Source organism: Arvicola amphibius, chromosome 11 (genome assembly GCF_903992535.2).
Source record: "Arvicola amphibius chromosome 11, mArvAmp1.2, whole genome shotgun sequence".
Classification (NCBI taxonomy): Eukaryota; Metazoa; Chordata; class Mammalia; order Rodentia; family Cricetidae; genus Arvicola; species Arvicola amphibius.
This window is the reverse complement of record NC_052057.2, coordinates 83,151,831-83,171,173: the sequence shown is the minus strand read 5'-3', so window position 1 is coordinate 83,171,173 and position 19,343 is coordinate 83,151,831. Positions and strand designations below refer to the sequence as shown.

The window sequence follows — 19,343 nt, the reverse complement described above, 5'->3', positions numbered from 1 at the left end:
GAAAACTATAACTGTCTTTAACAAAGACCCCACTAGGATATAATATTACATAAGTAAATATGAAATGAATTGTAAAGAATTTCCAAAACTTTAGAATTGACAGAGATTAGATTTGCTTAGATAGTCACACAAAGTTCTTCTGTAACATTGGGGACTTCGTCTTCAGCCTACAAGCATATAGTATCTGTCAGACTTTTCCATGAAGCAGGAAATTTGGAAGACTGTTTAGCCTATATTGGCAGTTTGTTAGTCATTTTCTTCTGTGTCCTGTAGAAATTCTGGCACTTTCCTCTGTGAAGCATAAGCCCTAAAGGGCAATCTGATCTTTTGGAAAGAACAGTGATCACCTTTCTGTTAACCCTGCATATCTAGCTCAAACAACATACCATCAAGCAGTCCAAGCAATAGCAGTTTCTTGCCCAAATGGCTAGCATTGTCACATTGAAATCAAATTCCATAATGAATTTCTACAATGTCAAATACCTCTCTGACATAATTGGTGCTGCCAAAAGCAGTGTCTCATTTCTGAGAAAAATCTAAGTTCTTAAAATATTTTAAATGCCATATTCTGTAGGTCTTTAAAAGGTTTGAAGAATGCCTATCCATCTGAAATATATCTCTGTACATCTAGAAATCCTAAATAACATGGATACAGTTTGACTGTTATAGATGACTGTCTACTAATTCATAGTTTAAAATTATGCACTGCATTTTAAATGAACTGAACAAACACATAAAATCTTAAACAAGAGTAGAAATACATATACACAGTGTAACAAACTTAACTTTTAATTTATATCAATAGACCAAGATCCATACCAATGTAAAGTATTCATCTCTATATCTCTCACCCTGTTTTTTGTTGTTTGTATTTTTTTGGAAAAAGAATGACTAGGATAATTAACTACTTATAGCCCACTCCCTTTAAATGAAAACAAACATCTGTAAACAATCATTTTGGAAATTTGGAAATTGTTTTCTCCAAACTGCTTCCTGCTCCTTATTGATCAAAGTATTTTTAGGGTTCATGGAAACCTTTTGGCGATTCCTGTTCCATCAAATACACTAGCCTGGAAGTAATTCATAGGTTCTCATCTTCTGCTGAAACAAAAGCAGAACCTCTTTTCCAAAGCAATATATCCTTAGGCCCTAATTTTGAAGTCAAGATACCTTTTGTTGGTTTAACTTAGCAGTCTCCAGAAACAAATGTCTCTCTGCAGTCATAAAATTCAAAGAAAACACAATAATATACAAAATCCAGACTCTCTGCATATATTCTATATTTATATGACTTGCTTTTTTAAATTTATTACTTTTTAACAATTATTTTATTATCTTCTTTAATTATAATTTTATTACTTCTTTAATCTATGACTGTCTCTACTTTCTCTCTCTTTCTTAAACTCATGTATATTTATCCAAAGCTGTGACCATTCAGAAGTTTTGTTTTATTTTTTATTTTATTTTATTTTTTTTTTTTTGATTTTTTGGTCTGAATCTGTCTTATGGTATATCTGCAATCATTTTCTGGCCAAAGTTTTTTTTCTTCATGTTTAATAGACATGGCTAGAACTAACCCTGTGGTATTTATATGTTGGCTTTTACCCCATCCAACATGGCAGGGGTATGTTCACCACTCTGTGAGCCATGCTCACTGACCCAGCTCCCAGAATGCAGTTGGTCTAAGTTGTCATTAAGCTATTTGTAGCACTCTACTCACAAACCCCTTTTAAATGTTCCATAGCCAGAACTCCCTAAAGAGCCAGAGCTTTATATGCCTTTATGAAACAGGATGCCCCCCTCTTCCTTTTTGTTTTTGTTTTCAAGACAGGGTTTCTCTGTAGCTTTGGAGACTTTCCTGGAACTAGTTCTTGTAGACTAGGCTAATTTTGAACTCACAGAGATCCAGCTTCTTCTGCCTTCCGAGTAGTTGGATTAAAGGCATACACCCCCACCATCCCTCGGAGAAAAGTCTCTTAAAGTACCCATGCCTCTGCTTGTGGTTAGCAAAGAGAGCCTATCTGGAAAAAAATATGGCTACTAAGAAGCTGCAGTTGCCTTCCATTTTGTGGGGTCTAGAAACTCTTTGTTTTATATAGGGTTTCTTTTAGGTCATATGTAGATCCTTGTCCGAGACAGTGGATGCCTTTTTGTAAACAGAGACTGTACATTAGTTTCCTATCTGCACAGACCCAAATAATCATACAGAAACTATGTTAATTACAACACTGTTTGGCCAAAAGCTAGTTGTATTCCTAGCAAACTCCTATATCTTAAATAAATCCATTAATCTATGTATTACCACAAAGCTATGTCTTAACAGAATGGTTTTGGTGTCCTTCTCCTTTTGTAACTACATGGCCTCTCTCTGACTCAGCCTTCTCTTCTCTCTCTCTCTCTCTCTCTCTCTCTCTCTCTCTCTATATATATATATATATATATATATATATATATATATATATATGTATATGTGTGTGTGTGTGTGTGTGTGTGTGTGTGTGTGTGTGTGTGTGTGTGTGTGTGTGTGTGTGTTCAGATTTCCTACCTGGCTTCATTCTACCCTGCCATAGGTTAAAACAGATTATTTAATAACCAATGACAGTAAAACATATTTATAGCATATGGAGGGAATCCCACATCAAGCAACAGTTGTAATTAAATTATAATCTGGGAGCTCACCAAGGCCAGCGTGACCTGGACTGGAAAAACATGGGATCAAACTGGATTCTCTGAACGTGTAGGACAATAAAGGCTGACTGAGAAGCCAAGAACAATGGCACTGGGTTTTATTCCTACCACATGTACTGGCTTTTGGGGATCCTAGTCTGTTTAGTTGTGCACCTTCCTGGACCCAGATGGAATGGGTTGGACCTTGGACTTCCCACAGGGCAGGGAATCCTGACTGCTCCTTGATCTCGTAAGGGAGGGAGAGGGGAGTTAAGGGAAGGAGAGGAATATGGGAGGTGGGGAGGAGGTGGAAATTTTTAATAATAAAAATAAAAAATTAAAATAAAACAGTTTAAATATGTCAGAATTTTTTTGCCTTATTTCTCTTCAGTGTTGTGTTTTTTGTAGACCTTAAGAAGAGAAGGATGATGTCTCCACTCTCTATTGAATCCTGAACCAGTATCTTCCCTCTTGTTAAGAAAAGTTCCACAGCTTGTTGCTCTACAAACCTCTACTACTCCTTCCTTGTTTTCTTGTTACTTTTATCCTCTTCCTATACCTACATTGTATTTTTATTGAAATGTTATATTTTAAATATCTATTAATTTTAATTTTTGTGAAAAATTACCATAAGGAAAAATTTATTACCCAAATGACTTTTTGGGGATGGGAAGAAAGTTTTATTTTAGCTTATAGGTTACTTTATATCATCAAGGGAAGGCCGTGAAGGGACTCAAGGCAGGAATCTATACTCAGAAACCATGGCAGAATATTGCTCTGATCTCAACTCAAATTACATTCTAATTTAAATTTCTCCTTTTTTGTTAAACTACAGCATGTTTTATCTACATTTCCATGATATTAGCTTTATTTTTCTAAGATAAGCATTTATCACTATATTTCAGTGTTGGGAATTATAAGCAAAATCATAAACATAAATAGGCTTGAAATCTTTAGAGAATGATTTAATATCAGGCCTAGCAATATTAATTTGTGATTAGTGTGCAATCTCGAGTGTTTATATTTTAATATTTAATAAGCAGTGATTTATTATTTATATGGAGAAAACTCAATTTTTTTATCAAACTGGAATTTTACCTGCTTTTCAGTCAAGAAATATCAGATTTCCTTTTTTTGGTTTGAAATGTTGTTCAACAATTAAAAAATTATAGAGTCTAAAATAGTACCTTCTTTCTAAGTTCATATTTGGCTCTTCACAATAGAGTATTGGCTCACCTGAAATTTCATAATGAGGAAAACATATTTTCTCTTAGTGATGAACAATTCTGACATCACAAGATAATGCTTTGCTATCTTAATAAATCTCAAAGAAAACATATTAACTTTAAACAAAATATCAATGAAGTATTATAGCTCAAGAATTTTCCATACTGAATGTTGTATATCGAGCAATATATTTCCTTGTTTTTAAATACTTTCCATTGATCTTCGACTTGTGCTTTTCTACATAACCTGTTCTATTATGTTGACATTTGCTATTTCCTTCACTTATTTTGGAAACTTCTCCCCCTCAATTTTATTAGTTCTTTAAGAATTCCATACAATGTATTTTGGCCATATATACCCAATACCTCCTAGACCCACAGCCATTCCATGCACACCAAGTTTGTGTCATCTTTTTTTTTTTTTAAATTAAACTCACCAAGTACAGTTTAAATTGCTTATATAATCTTAGCCATAAAACTGCCAGGAAGCAGTAAATCTGCCAGAACCCTTACCTTTGAAGAAAACAAACTATTGCCATCCCAGCATTATAAATTACATGTATCTCTTTGGCTAGAAATAGTGTTTTATGTCTCCTTCCTTCCTGCTGGGATTTTGTTTGGCTTCAGCTTGTGAAGGTCTTATGCCTGCTGTTAAAACCACTGTGAATCCATATGGGCAACCATCCTGTTGTGCCCAGAAAATAGTGTTTCCTTGTTCTTATCTACTACCTTTAGCTTTTACAATATGTTGTACCATCTTCCACAATGATCCCTGAGTATCGGGATAAGGGATGTAACACAGATGACCCATTTGGGAATGAACATTACACAGTCCCATTATCAATATTTTGACCAGATGTGGGTCTCTATTAATTGCTATCTAAAGTAAAAATAAGCTTCTCTGATAAGGTTTGAGAGTCACACTAATCTAAGAATTTAAAATTAATATGTTATGTATGATTTTGCTCCTCCATGAACTTACCAAAACGATAGTGTCTCTCCTAGGTGAGACAAGTCTTGGTTCATTTTGTCCCCTATGATTGTGCCAGGCATGGTTTTTGACTTGTAGAGCAGGCCCTATTACTTATTGCTTATTACTATGATTTTTGTACCACAATTAATCAGTGGGCATATGTTTCAGGCCAGCTATTATTGTCCTTCACAGCATCCACATCTGGATTAGACTGGTAATTTCCCTTCTCTGTTATCTTCAGCGTCATAAAATATAGACTGTATGGGTGAAGCATCTCAGTTAATGCAGGCTTGAGTTCTCCATGATCTATGATTCAAGTTATGTGGTATCTTCAGTAACAAAGTCTGTTAAATTCTGGAGAATAGCAGGAGGAGCACTGGCAAACAGCCTGCAATGCTTTATTCCATATGAATCTAATTTAAAATGTAACATTAGATTATTAGCTGAGCATTTAAAGAAGTAATTCCATCTTCTTGAGTAGGAATTAGACCTCATTAAAGGAAACACTGCTTATGTTAATAAGGAATTAATCATGACAATGGAAAAGTTTTGTTATGTTAAATAAAGTTGTATTTAAATGACTACTAAAATAATTTCTTTTTTAGTAATTTTAACTTTGTACATTTAAGTGAAGACCAACTTTGAAACAGTTTCTTGACCATAATTCTTGACTTGCTATTATTAGATACATACTTTGCCTTATTCTGTTGGAGTCATTATGCATTGACAAAAAGTTAAGAAAGTGTGAGAAGGGAAAGAATAGAAAAGAATCAGAACAAGAATGGTCCTAGCCTTGAGTAAATTACATTCTTATTTGCAAAAACATGTGATTATCTACTGTCAACATTTTAATTTCTGGAAAGAGTTTTAAACAATATCTTTTATATCAGCAACCTTTAGTGAAAATTCCTGTGAAATGTGTCCATTTGATTATTATTTGTTATACATCTCAGATCTGCTAATATTTAAAGACTGAAATGAGATGACAACCATGTGAAGGTCAACCCACATCTTGTTGATATCTGTCTTTGAACGTCAAGCAAACTGACGTTAGTGGCTAAGATGCAACAGTTAACTCCTAGTTTTCTGGAAGGGTGGAAGGTCAGTTATTGTTTCAGGCCCTTCTCACAATTTTGTCATCAAAGAGCTGTACTGGTCATTGGGAGTTTACTAATTCACAGCTCCTCTTCCTCAGTGTTTTAAGAAAAATACACATTTTTTTTAGCATTAGTTAGGGAGTGACTAATACTTATCACTCACACACACACTTTGGAGTACTTCACCGCTTGCTCCATGCCCCAAGCCCCAAACCAGGATTCCTATTCCTGAAAGAAGAAAAAGAAGGAGGAGGAGAAAGAGGAAGAGAAGGAGGAGAAAGACTAGGAGAAGGATGAGGAGGACAAGGAAGATGAGGACGAGGGAGAGTAGGGTGAGGAGTTCAAGGACAAGGTGGAGGAGCATGAGGAAGAGACAACGGACACTGTGGGAAGGATGAGGAGCTCCCCAGAGAAGAAGCTATAGGTCAGGTTTTGTCATTTGTGTAAATTACTGACCATAACTTTTTTTTTGTTTGTTTTTCTGAGACAGGGTTTCTCTGTGGCTTTCGAGCCTGTCCTGGAACTAGCCCTTGTAGACCAGACTGGACCCAAGTGCTGGGATTAAAGGCATGCGCCCCACCACCAGTCAAAAATACATATTTATGATTCAAAGTAGTCTGAAAGAGAAATGTTCCTTCTCATTTTAGTTAGTCAGGCATTTTTTCTCATCTAGTAGTGATCACGGTGAACTTTGTAAACTTCCTTCTGTTTCTTTAAAAAGTAATATTCAGCTCCTTTGTCGAAAATCAGGTGTTCATAGGTTTGTGGATTGATAGCTGGGTCTTCGATTCGAGGAGCTAAAAGTATACAATGGAAGAAAGAAAGCATCTTTAACAAATGGTACTGGCATAACTGAATGTCAACCTGTAGAAGAATGAAAGTAGATCCATTTCTATCACCATGCAAAAAACTCAAGTCCAAATGGATTAAAGACCTCAATATTAATATGAACACACTGAATCTGATAGAAAAGAAAGTGGGAAGGAGTCTACAACACATGGGCCCAGGAGACCACTTTCTACGTAGAACCCCAGTAGCACAGACAATAAGAGCAACAATGAATAAATGGGACCTCCTGAAACTGAGAAGCTTCTGTAAAGCAAAGGACACTGTCATTAAGACACAAAGGCAGCCTATTGACTGGGAGAAGATCTTCAACAACCCCACATCAGACAAAGGTCTGATCTCCAAAATATATAAAGAACTCAAGAAACTAGACTTTAAAATGCTAATTAACACAATTAAAAATGGGGCATGGAACTGAACAGAGAATTCTCAACAGAAGTTCGAATGGCCAAAAGACACTTAAGGTCATGCTCAACCACCTTAGCGAATAGGGAAATGCAAATCAAAACAACTCTAAGATACCATCTTATACCTGTCAGAATGGCTAAAATCAAAAACACCAATGATAGCCTATGCTGAAGAGGATGTGGAGTAAGGGGAACACTCATCCATTGTTGGTGCAAATGCAAACTTGTGCAACCACTTTGGAAATCAGTGTGGTGGTTTCTCAGGAAACTGGGAGTCAACCTACCTCAGGACCCAGCAATTCCACTCTTGGGAATATACCCAATAGATTCCCAACCATACTACAAAAGCATTTGTTCAACTGTGTTCATAACAGTGCTATTTGTAATAGACAGAACCTGGAAACCACCTAGGTGCCCCTCAATAGAAGAATGGATAAAGAAGGTGTGGCACATATACACTTTAGAGTTCTATTCAGCGGTAAAAAACAATGACATCCTGAATTTTGCATGCAAATGGATGGAAATAGAAAACACTTTACTGAGTGAGGTAACCCAGACCCAAAAAGAGGAATATGGTATGTACTCACTCATAAGTGGATTCTAGCCATAAGTAAAGTACATAGAGCCTATAATTTGTAATCCTAGAGAAGCTAAATGAGAAGGTGAACCCAAAGAAAAACAAAGTTATCATCCTGGATATTGGAAATTGACAAAATTGCCCGGCAGAGTTTGGGAGCACCGGTGTGGGGGTGAGGTGGGGATAAGGGGAGATGGGGGGAGAGAAGGGAAAATGAGAGGATGGGGAAAGCTTGAGGAAATGGGATGGTTGGGATGGAGGAGGGGTTGATGTGGAAGCAGGGAAGTATATATCTTAATTAAGAGAACCATTTGAGGGTTGGCAAGACACTTGACTCTAAACAGGTTCCCGGGTGTCCAAGAAGACGTCTCCAGCTTGTTCCTTGGGCAACAGAGGAAAGGATTCCTGATCTGGCCTTGTCCTATAGCCACACTGATGATTATCTTGTGCATATTACCATAGAACCTTCATCTGGTGATGGATGGAGATATAGACGGAGACCCACATTGGTGCACTGGACTGAGCTCTCAAGGTCCTAATGAGGAGCAGAACAAGGGAGAACAAGAGCAAGGAAGACAGGACCACGAGGGGTGCATTCACCCACTGAGACGGTAGGACAGATCTAATAGGAGATCACTAAGGCCAGTTGGCATGGGACTGATGGAGCATGTGATCAAACCGGATTCTTTCAATGTGGCTGATGGTGGAGGCTGAGGCTGACTGAGAAGCCAAGGACAGTGGTGCTGGGCTTTGATTCTACTGCATGGATGGGCGCTGTGGGAGCCTTTTCAGTTTGGATGCTCACCTTCCTGGACCTGGGGGGAGTTGGGAGGACCTTGGATTCCCATAGTGTAGAGAACCCTGACTGCTCTTTGGCCTGGAGAGGGAGAGAGTGGGGGTGTGAGTGGAGAGGAGGGGAAGGAAGTGTGAGGAGGGGAGGAGGTGGAAATTTTTAATAAAAAAAAAATTAAAAAAAATAAAAAAGTAATATTCACCCAAATTTTCCATTTGCATTTTAAAGTTTTCTTCATTTGAACTTTTTTCAAACAAAATATTTATTTTGTTTCTTTTCTGTAGGTGTCTTTATCACTTAACAGTTTAATTCAAGTGTCAGACATTTTTCTCATTTGTGTGCCAATTGAAAATTTATAGTTAGATTACTGTGTTTTTCTTTGTTCCTATAATTGGTATAGTTTCCTTTCTAAAACTAAATAATTATAATTGCACATGAGATTTACTGAGTTTTCATTAGATGCAAGCAAGGCATTATACTGTTTTATATTCGGGACCACATTGAATCTTTATAATACTCTATGTAGCAAAAATCATTGACAATGCCTTTGTTTAGATGTGCAGTTGGGTTCTGAGGAGCTGATAACTTGCCTAAGATCTGAAATTGTGGCACAAGCTATCATATTCTAGAGCTAAAATGGGCACCATTTTTACCAAGAATTTGTTTTTTTTTTAAATATTTATTTATTATGTATACAATATTCTGTCTCTGTGTATGCCTGCAGGCCAGAAGAGGGCACCAGACCTCATTACAGATGGTTGTGAGCCACCATGTGGTTGCTGGGAATTGAACTCAGAACCCCTGGAAGAACAGGCAATGCCCTTAACCTCTGAGCCATCTCTCCAGCCTCACCAAGAATTTGTTAATGATTTTCTCTGGTGCCTCATTTTAGCAGAAATGCTCTGTGATAACTATCTCATTGTATATTGCTGGCAATTTTCCATGAGATTTTCAAATATAGAAGTTAATGGTCTTAAGAGAAAGAGTACAAATAAACAGAAATATCGATGCACCTATATCTCATAGATAGAGTTTTATAATACGTGGTTCTGATGATTGTAAGGCTGATGAGCCTAGAGTCTTTAGGGAAATAATACAAGGAAATCTGGAAGATGCTAATGTTACAGTAGAAGGCAGGATATCACTTCTCTAGGAAGCCTGTCTTTGTTATAAATCAGATTGCTAAAGGGGTTCTACTCACATTGTCGAGGGTAGCTTTCTGTACTCAGCATCAAATGACTGCACACCTTAGCCACACTCAAAACACCTTTCCTAAATAGCTAGGTTAATACCTGGTTAGTAACTGGAGAACATTAAGTATCTTTCTTGACTTAAGACATTAATCATTTCACAATATATAACAGGAAAGTAACTTTTGTAATACAAAATAACTCAGTGTTGTTACTTACAATCCCCCTATATAAAGAACAACACCTTCCAAGTAGTATTGCTTTATGGATAGGTGTACTTCTCAATGGAACTGTAAAATGACTCATTATTTGCAAGATCCTGATTAAAAAATTACTATATTCATTAATTTTATTGTGTGTAGTTGTCATGTGGAGCCCAAGTAATTAAATGTATTCCATCTCAAGAAATTTTGTTTTATTGGTCACTTTAGCCTATCTATATATTTATGTATCAATATATCTATGTATGTAAATATGCATATATATAATCTATCTTTTTCTATAGATAACAAGTATTTGTTCTACCTACAATTATTTGTGTGACTCTGTCTTGGGGCCACAGAAACAAATGAATGATTCAAGTCAAAAATACAAGTTTGGGATTGAGAAGATGACTCAGTCAGTAAAATGCTTTCTGGCTAAGCTGAGGTCCTGAGTTTTTATTCCAAGCATACATTAGAAAGCATTATCAAAAACCAAGGTGGCTATAAAGAATATTTAGTGGTCACTTTGCATAATTAATCTCTCAAGTTTTTAATTCTGCTAGGTTTTGTGCAACATATGACATTCAAATGCACAGCTACACATGTTTCTAGTCACAGATATATAGGGTATTAAGTGTACTAAAACCACATTAAAATATTTTCTTACAAAGTATTAACCTAAAAGAAAATGCAGGACAGGCTCCAAAAGCTACAGAGAAACTCTGTCCCCCCAAAAAAACAACAACAAAAAAAAAAAACAAAAAACAAAACTAAACGAACAAAAAAAACAAAACACACAAACAAAAAACAGTGTAAAACACTATAAAATGAAGTTTGGATTTTACAAGACATTTTATTTTCCTTTTTAAAATAATTTTATTGCATATATTCATTTCCCTTACCCTTTTGTTCTCCATATTACTATCTCTATCCCTCTTCCCACTGCATCTCTCTCTGTCCTTCCCTTCCTCTCTCTCTCTTTCCATGCCTCTCTCCCACCTTTCTCTCAATGTGTGTGTGTGTGTGTGTGTGTGTTTGGACTCAGACATATGCATGTACAAATACATGGTGGTGCATGTGTGTCACAGTGAACATGTGAATGTCAGAGAACAACTTTCAGAAAGCATTTTTTTTTCCCACAATGTTAAGTCTCAAGGATTGAACTCAGCTCTTCTCTTTGTCATCAGGCAGCATTATCTACTGAATTATATCTCTGATCCATTAAGACTTTTCTAAACAATCAGAAGCATTAAATAATAGCCGGGCAGTGGTGGCGCACGCCTTTAATCCCAGCACTCGGGAGGCAGAGGCAGGCGGATCTCTGTGAGTTCGAGACCAGCCTGGTCTACAAGAGCTAGTTCCAGGACAGGCTCTAAAAAAGCTGCAGAGAAACCCTGTCTCGAAAAACCAAAAAAAGAAAAAGAAAAAAAAAAAAAGAAAAATGAGTTTGTTACACCACTTCCAAAATGGAGTTTAAATAGTCTGATGGTGGTTTTAACTGTGTTGAAGATTCTGGGAATCAACACCATCTCTTTGAGAAGCTGGAAGATTCAGAACAAGGGAGGGAGCAGTGGTGATTACCAGTCTTAATCTGAAGGTTGGAAAGGTTTTAGAGATTATGTAATGTGAGTTGCTCCAGACAGGCTGGAGAAGGTAGAGTCGAACATCCATGGAAGAAGTCAGCAACAATATGACTTCCTCCCGGAAGAGGAGTTTTTCCATCACAGCTGACCTCCTTCTTCCACTTTTGGTCCATTTACTGACAATTGGAAAAATGCCACCCACATCCAAAGTGAGTCTTCTCCTTATTTTCTGCTCTTCCTTGTGCATTTCTCTGGAACCATCCTCATAGTGTCAGATCTGTGCATTACTAGTAAATATTCTAAGCATTTCTGTTTAATAATCAACCGACAAGATTAACATCATAAATTCCACCCATGTTGATTCTGACCTGAAGAACAAATCTAACTCCTGAAGACTCAGTTTGACTTCCACACATCAGCAATGGGTTTCAACAAATGAAATTGGAAGGAGAGCCATTAAAACCATAGCACCCCTTAAACTCTGTGTTGTGTTTGGTACCTCTAACAGCAGACATTTTAAAGCATCTAAAATAGCATTAGGTAGATACATATATAACACAAGCACACTTGGACTTCTTTATCCTACTTAGAGAAATAAGAGACTACTCTTTTCTCATGCCAGCAGATGCCTGAAGAGGAAATCATAAGTGTCTAATGTTGGGCACCCGATACAGTGGCACACTGATTTCAACAAGCTAAGCTCTGAGAGAGTGACTGTGGAGCATGCAGCATCCTCTGAAAAAGTTAGCACTTCAGCCAGACTTCCCCAGGCAGGACACGGGAAGAAATGTCTTTCCAAATGAATGGCTCACTCATTACAAGCATGAATGACTTCTTGCTTATTTCTATACCGTTCCCCATGAGTCAGGCTCTGCAGGTAAAGTGGGCTGATGTAGACCACACTTCTTTATTTCTATTCTTATCTACCCTTCAATAATGACTCTATAGAACAAGAAAAGCAGGTCCCACTATGAAAATGTTTACCAGGTGAAAAGGGAACAGATCAGAACAGGTTGAGGAGAGATTTCTATCAAAAACATGAAGTTGATATAATGTGTGAATGCATTGAAGGAACTTGTATAATTATAGCCAAGAAGCCACTGTAAAAATCAATGATAAGTACAATGAATACTAAGAAAAATTAATTGCAATAAAATTATTAATTCTGGAACAAAAATAACAGTATGCCAGCTAGGAAAAAATAATGGTAAACTTCATACTTTGCTTAAGACACTCTAGCATATTGACAGCATAAATCCAATTAAAACCAAATTATGATAAAAATTGTAGGGTCGCGTGAATGTAGGTACTTGGGTTGTGTTTTAAATCATTCGTTGTGAATAAATGAATAGATAATGATTCCTGCTGAACAATAGGCTCTGGAAAGCACATGCTTGGTACTTAGAGAAATGAGAGGGGAAGAAAGCAGAGCAACTAAGCCAGCTGGAAATGCTATTTTTGGATATCAGCTATAGGTGGGAGGATGAAACATTTCTTGTAGTGCTCTTTGATTCCTTTTAACATTGAATATGCACATAGATCGCTTAGAGCACAAAATATAATTTAAAAAGCAAAAATTTCTCATTTTAAAATCGGTGTATTTGGAAACATTAAGGTCATGTAAGTATTTAACCCAAGTGGGCATTGTTAGCAAACTGTGAGAGTACATACACACATCACATATGCCAACTGCCATTCTTCTCCTTATTAGCTTTAAGCTAAAAGGTAAAACACACGGAAAACAATATTGACACCATGCACTAAGAAAATTGCAACTCTGATGATAACAGGAGGAAATTTGATGAATGACATATGCATAAGAAACATAGTAACTAACTGGATCATTGCCTAGTGAAATTCCAACATAGGACTGAATAGTAACTTTTAAAAATAATTTGGTTTCTTTAATAGAAAACACAAAGACTAGAAAAGTTGGGATTTGCACAGTTTGCTATAGAAAATTTAAGCTGTCTTAATAAAATATTTATAAATGGATCAATCCATGAAAAAGTTTATTTATCAATTCTATGCATATTATCTTTTTTAATTACTGGTACACAGAATTCATAACATCTCTTAATGAATGACTATGGCTTATTCAGAAAAGTACACTCTAAAAATGCAGAAATTATTTTTGTGATTTATTTTCCATTAATGTGGGGTGAGACCTAATTACTGCCCAGAGGTAAAAGCAGGATTATCTTGTTCAACCTACTCAAATAGTATTATGCAAACCATTCACATCAGAATAAAATGATATTGTACTTAATACTCTAGTCATTGTCGTGACAAAATACCTGGAAAAAGCAATAAAAAATAGTTTCTTTGGGGTCACAGCCTCTCATATGGGAAAGGCATGCTGATATGGCAAGTGTTGGTATATATTTGCTAATCACTTTTAACACAAAATGACTAGATATCAGTTGTCAGTATTACAAGAAACAAGAGATTTTTTTCACTTTTATCTATTATAAATATTTTTTCTGAGTCTCGAGATATGACTAAGTGGATAAAATCACTTTGCCTACAAGCACAAGGAACTGAGTTTTAATCTACAAAATCCATGTAAACAGGCATGACTGCACATTACAGCAACCCAAACATTAGAGGGGCACAGAAAGATGAAGCCGGAGAGCTCCTTGGTCAGTCATCCAAGCTGAAATGTTGAGCTTCTGCTCATTGAGAGACCCTGTCTCAAAACAATGCAGCACAGAGAAAAAGGAAACCCTCTCAATGCCCTAACTGGGTTTCTTTATTTATGTGAACAGCAGCATGTATTCACACTGTCATCTATATGCACCATATACCACACACACATGCACACACATATACATGCATGTGCACAGACATATACACATTCACACAAATACATACACACATAAATAAATACAAAAACACACACGTGTACATGCCTACATACAGACACACTGACACACACATACATACACATGCACACGCAGACGCACAAATAGACACATTCATACACACTAAAACATGCATATATACCGATACACACACATGCAAACACACATATACACTGTATTGAGTAGTTTTGTGTCAACTTGACACATGATAGATTTATCAGAGGAAGATGCCTTATCTGAGAAAACGCTTCCTTTATATCCAGCTGTAAGACATTTTCTCATTTAGTGATCAGTGGAAGAGGACACAGGCCGTGGTGGATGGTACAACCCCTGGGCGGCTGGTACTGGATTCCATAAGAAAGCAGGCTGATCTATCCATGAGAAGCAAGCTAGTAAATCTCTCGATGATCTCTGCATGAGCTCCTGCCTCTGGGACCCTGATCTGTTTGAGTTACTATCCTGACTTTCTATCAGTGATGAACAACACTTCCTAAGTAGAAGCCAAATAAACCCTTTCCTCCCCAACTTGCCTTTTCATCATGATGTTTCATCACAGCAATAGAAACCTCAATTAAAACACATACATACTTTGACATGCATGTACATATATATACACATACTAATAAACACAATCATACACATAAAACACATACATACACACATACATATACAGAAACAAATACAAACAAATGAACACTCATGCATCAATACAGACATGTACATACACAAATTTACACCTACACACAAGTACACACACATGCACATACTTTTCAGTATAGTATTATAGTAGATTATAAATACCTATTATATTCTGTGTAACCATTTCAAGTGTTGGTATGTTTATAATTGTCTTGAATGGAAATATAACAAAAATGTCCTTGATACATTTGCTGAGAAATTCAGATGTCAAATTAAATCAATTCTGGTCATTCAATCTCAAGAAGTATTCTATCATTTTGGGGCTTGGTCAACTAAACAAACCACAACTCAGAATTGCTTTTCAATATGATGTTCATGAGAGTGAAAGCAAATATTAAAATATGCTGCCCTAACATGTCTCAGAACATATTTAAGATTTTGTTATTCAGTTGCAAACCAGTACAGAGTTTTATGAAAAGTTAAAATTTAATTTTCAATTTTCAGAAATAAAAATCATAAAAGATGCTATGATATTTCAATTAGATTCTGACACTGTTTACCACTTTTATTTGATAGACAGTAGACTTAAGCAGTTAACTTTGGGGACTTTTATAAGCTCTCTAATGCCAATATAATGCAAGAAATGCTAGAAAAATGGGAGCCAAAATCCATGACTTTCCCTATTTATATGTATATAGGGGGTAGTAAAAATGCGAATGCAGGTACCTACATAAGTTCAGAGGTCCAGAAGCTGGACTATTGGCAGTTGTGAATCATCATTAGCACTGAATATTACATTCTCATTATATGTAACATATGCAAGTGCATCTACCTACAGAGGCATCTCTCGAACGCCCACACCCAGATTCTTATATTTTTATGACATAAATCCTTATATTAAAACAGAAATATATAATTAGAAATATCTCTGGGAAGTCCATCCTACTCTGATCTTTATTTATTTATTTATTTATTTATTTATTTATTTATTTATTTTTTGGTTTTTCGAGACAGGGTTTCTCTGCAGCTTTTTTAGAACCTGTCCTGGAACTAGCTCTTGTATTTCTTTTTTAAGTTAACAACACAAGTAATTGCCCAGGGTGTGCAGAAAATGTTGAGTTCATTAAGTTCTGGTTTCAGGATATGATAAACATAATACTGGAGTACAATTTCAGAATAAACTTTAGTCTTGCTTCTACCAAACATTTTCATAGTTAAAAAAATAAGTAAAAAAGACCCCATTGTTACAGTTCTATTTGCCATAAAATACATAAAAAGAAACCATCCTGAATACTTTCAGGTGTTCAAACATTCTAAAATTTTAAACCTTAGTAATTTAGTCATTTTCACAGTGTGTACTGTTTATATCCCTTCTAATGAGTGTGTGTTTCCTATCATAGAACTAATCGCCTTATCTATCATTTCTTTAGTATATCCTGAATTTACATAAAATGGTAAAAATACTCCAAATTTATTTCACCCAGGGTTCCAGAATTCCCTTTTATCCACTGAATTAAATTCTATGTTATTTTGAAAACTGAGACATCAAACACTTCTCACCAAGCAGCCAGAGGACTGGTTGATAATTTTTATACAAATTGTCTGCAATATTTCTTTGTGCTTGATAGATAAATTATCTACTTGTAAATAAAAATGTATTAACATTTTTCTCAGATGGTTAGTATGTCTTTGTGCCCATTGCCTGCAAACATGCACAATAGATAGATGTAATTTTTTCCCAAGGTAAAATGCAAATGACTTACCCTAGTCCTAGATATTAAAAAGCTGAATTTTCTCATTTTGGGAAGATTTAAGAGTCAGCACATTTGGAGTGCAATAGATAAGCCTTTCCATAAGCAAAAGACCTTCTTGATTATAGTACCCCCATCTGATGTAAGAATTACTATGTAATTTAAAAATTACAAAAACATAATATTCTTACATGGGTTTTATTTTTGAATTGACATATTTCACCAGGGACCATTCTCTGGCTATCCTTCCAAAGGGATCTTTGGGGGTGGGGGTCCGTCACTTTGTGTTGGAAAGACGTGTTTCAGAGTTAGGGATGATGTATTTGCTCGGCTGCTGATACACTTGATGAATATCCATTTCCTTGTTTTCACAGATCATCTGTATCTTTAGGGATGAATACTATTACTCAATTTCTTTTCATCAGGCCATGGTCATTTCACCAGTTGTCTATCTTGGTAACTGTGAGTAGCTGTGAATTAAGTTGGCAGTCTAGGAATCTTTCCACCATGCTGACTTACTGGCTTTCCCAGATTTGAGCTTGTGGTGTCACATGAAATTTCTGCTTTCATTTGGAGGAAACCAGATGCTCTTGTCCACAATGCCTAGAGTAATCTAGATAAGCTGTACATGTATCCCCCCCATCATTATCCAGCATTTTCTTTTATACTACTTGATAATCGCCACTCTTACTGAAATGTGGTGGTCTCTCAAAGTGCCTTAAATTTTTATTTCCATTGTGACTTTTTATGTTGAATGGGTTATCTTGTTTATTTCAGACTTTTTTTTTTTTTAAAGAAGTATCTCTTAAGATGGTTTCCTAGTTTGCATCTTCTTATTTGGGAGTTTTGCTGCAGAGCTGCAATGCTACTTACAATGTATGTAACATTTCTCATTGTCACCTAAGTAGTTTTATTCCATTTTGCAAGTGACATATTTTCTCTAGTTTCTGTTTGCTTTGCTAGACAGAAAACTTTTAGTTTGATATAACTACAATTGTCTTATCATTGTCTTTATGGCCTTCCAAACAACAAATGTTAATTTTATTGGGCTTCAATTTATATATTGTTATAATATCAAATCCAAGAACTCATTGTTCTTCAAGTTATATTTTCTATATTTTGCCTTATCTTTTCAATAGAAGCTTCAAAATTCACTTTCTATAGGTAATTCAATTTGTATTTTCATAGATGTCATATAAATAAATGGTCATAAAATTTCTATCTATCAATAATTAGTCTAAATCATTTATTTTTGATACTTCTTTATACATTGGTTCAATTTTGAATCTTTGTTGATCATTCAGTTATATTTATAACTCATACCATTACACCATTGGTGTTTTGAATTATATTTACTTTTCTTCTTGTCCTTGTTCTTGTTCTTCCTTCTTGTTCTTGTTCTTCCTTCTTGTTCTTGTTCTTCTTCTTCTTGTTCTTCTTGTTCTTGTTCTTCTTCTTGTTCTTCTTGTTCTTCTTCTTCTTCTTCTTCTTCTTCTTCTTCTTCTTCTTCTTCTTCTTCTTCTTCTTCTTCTTCTTCTTCTTCTTCTTCTTCTTCTTGCTGTTGTTGTTCTCCTTCCTCTTCCTCCTCCTCTTCCTCCTCCTCCTCCCCTCCTCCTCCTCCTCCCCTCCTCCTCCCCTCCTCCTTCTCCTCCTCCTCCTCCTCCTCCTCCTCCTCCTCCTCCTCCTCCTTCTTCTCTTTTTGTCTCTCTCTATTTCTCCACCCTCTCTCCCTTTCTTTTTCTTTTTTGCTAGTCATGAATGGTTCTATCTTATGTCTCTGGGCTATCTATCCTATGGATCCTGGTGTTCCAAGTCATGTCACGGTGTACGTCCTCTCATGCCATGGTTGTCAGGCTAGGCAAGTTATTGGTTGGCCACTCCCTGAAACTCTAGGCCTCCCTTTCCCAAGTATATCTCATAAGCAGAACAGATTGTAGGTCAAAGTTTCAATGGCTTGGTTGATGTCCCAATCTTTCTATTAGAAGTCTTGCCTGGTCACAGGACTTGGACAGTTTGTCTTTGTCATTTCTATTGAATTTACTATAATACTTCTTCATTATCATTGAAACTATTTGGTAATTAACTCTCAATTCACAATTCCACAACAATTACTATTACAACTTACCACTTTATATTACTGTAGTTTGTTTTATAAGTGCTTTAGAACACCAACACTGACTTTTGGTTTTTCATGTCAGGACAAAAGGAATACAGAAGTTCTTCTGCAGCATATTTTTAAGTCATTAGACATTATACCTTTTTCCCAGTTCTCTTTGGTTCTACCCTAGGTCTCTGGGTCATGGGTCATCCTGCCTCTGTGTCCTACCACTCCAGGAAGTATAAGCACTGTGCTCACTCCCATGGCATGGGTCTCAGGCTGGACCAGTCATTGCTTGGTCACTGCTACAATCTCTTCCACCCTTACTTGAGCACATCTGATAGGCAGACTGTAGGTATAAAGTTATGTGCCTGGATTGGTGTCCCAATCTCTCCACTGGAAGTCTTGCCTAGTTCCAGGAAATGGACA

The 19,343-nt window shown here is 36.2% G+C and overlaps 1 non-coding gene across 1 annotated transcript; it reads right to left on the bottom strand.

Moving 5' to 3' along the window:
* Positions 1-16,804: 16,804 nt before the first annotated feature.
* On the bottom strand, positions 16,805-16,966 carry LOC119826962. Its single transcript, XR_005287521.1, has one exon. It is a non-coding gene; the product is annotated as a U1 spliceosomal RNA (small nuclear RNA).
* Between the last annotated feature and the right edge of the window lie 2,377 nt (positions 16,967-19,343).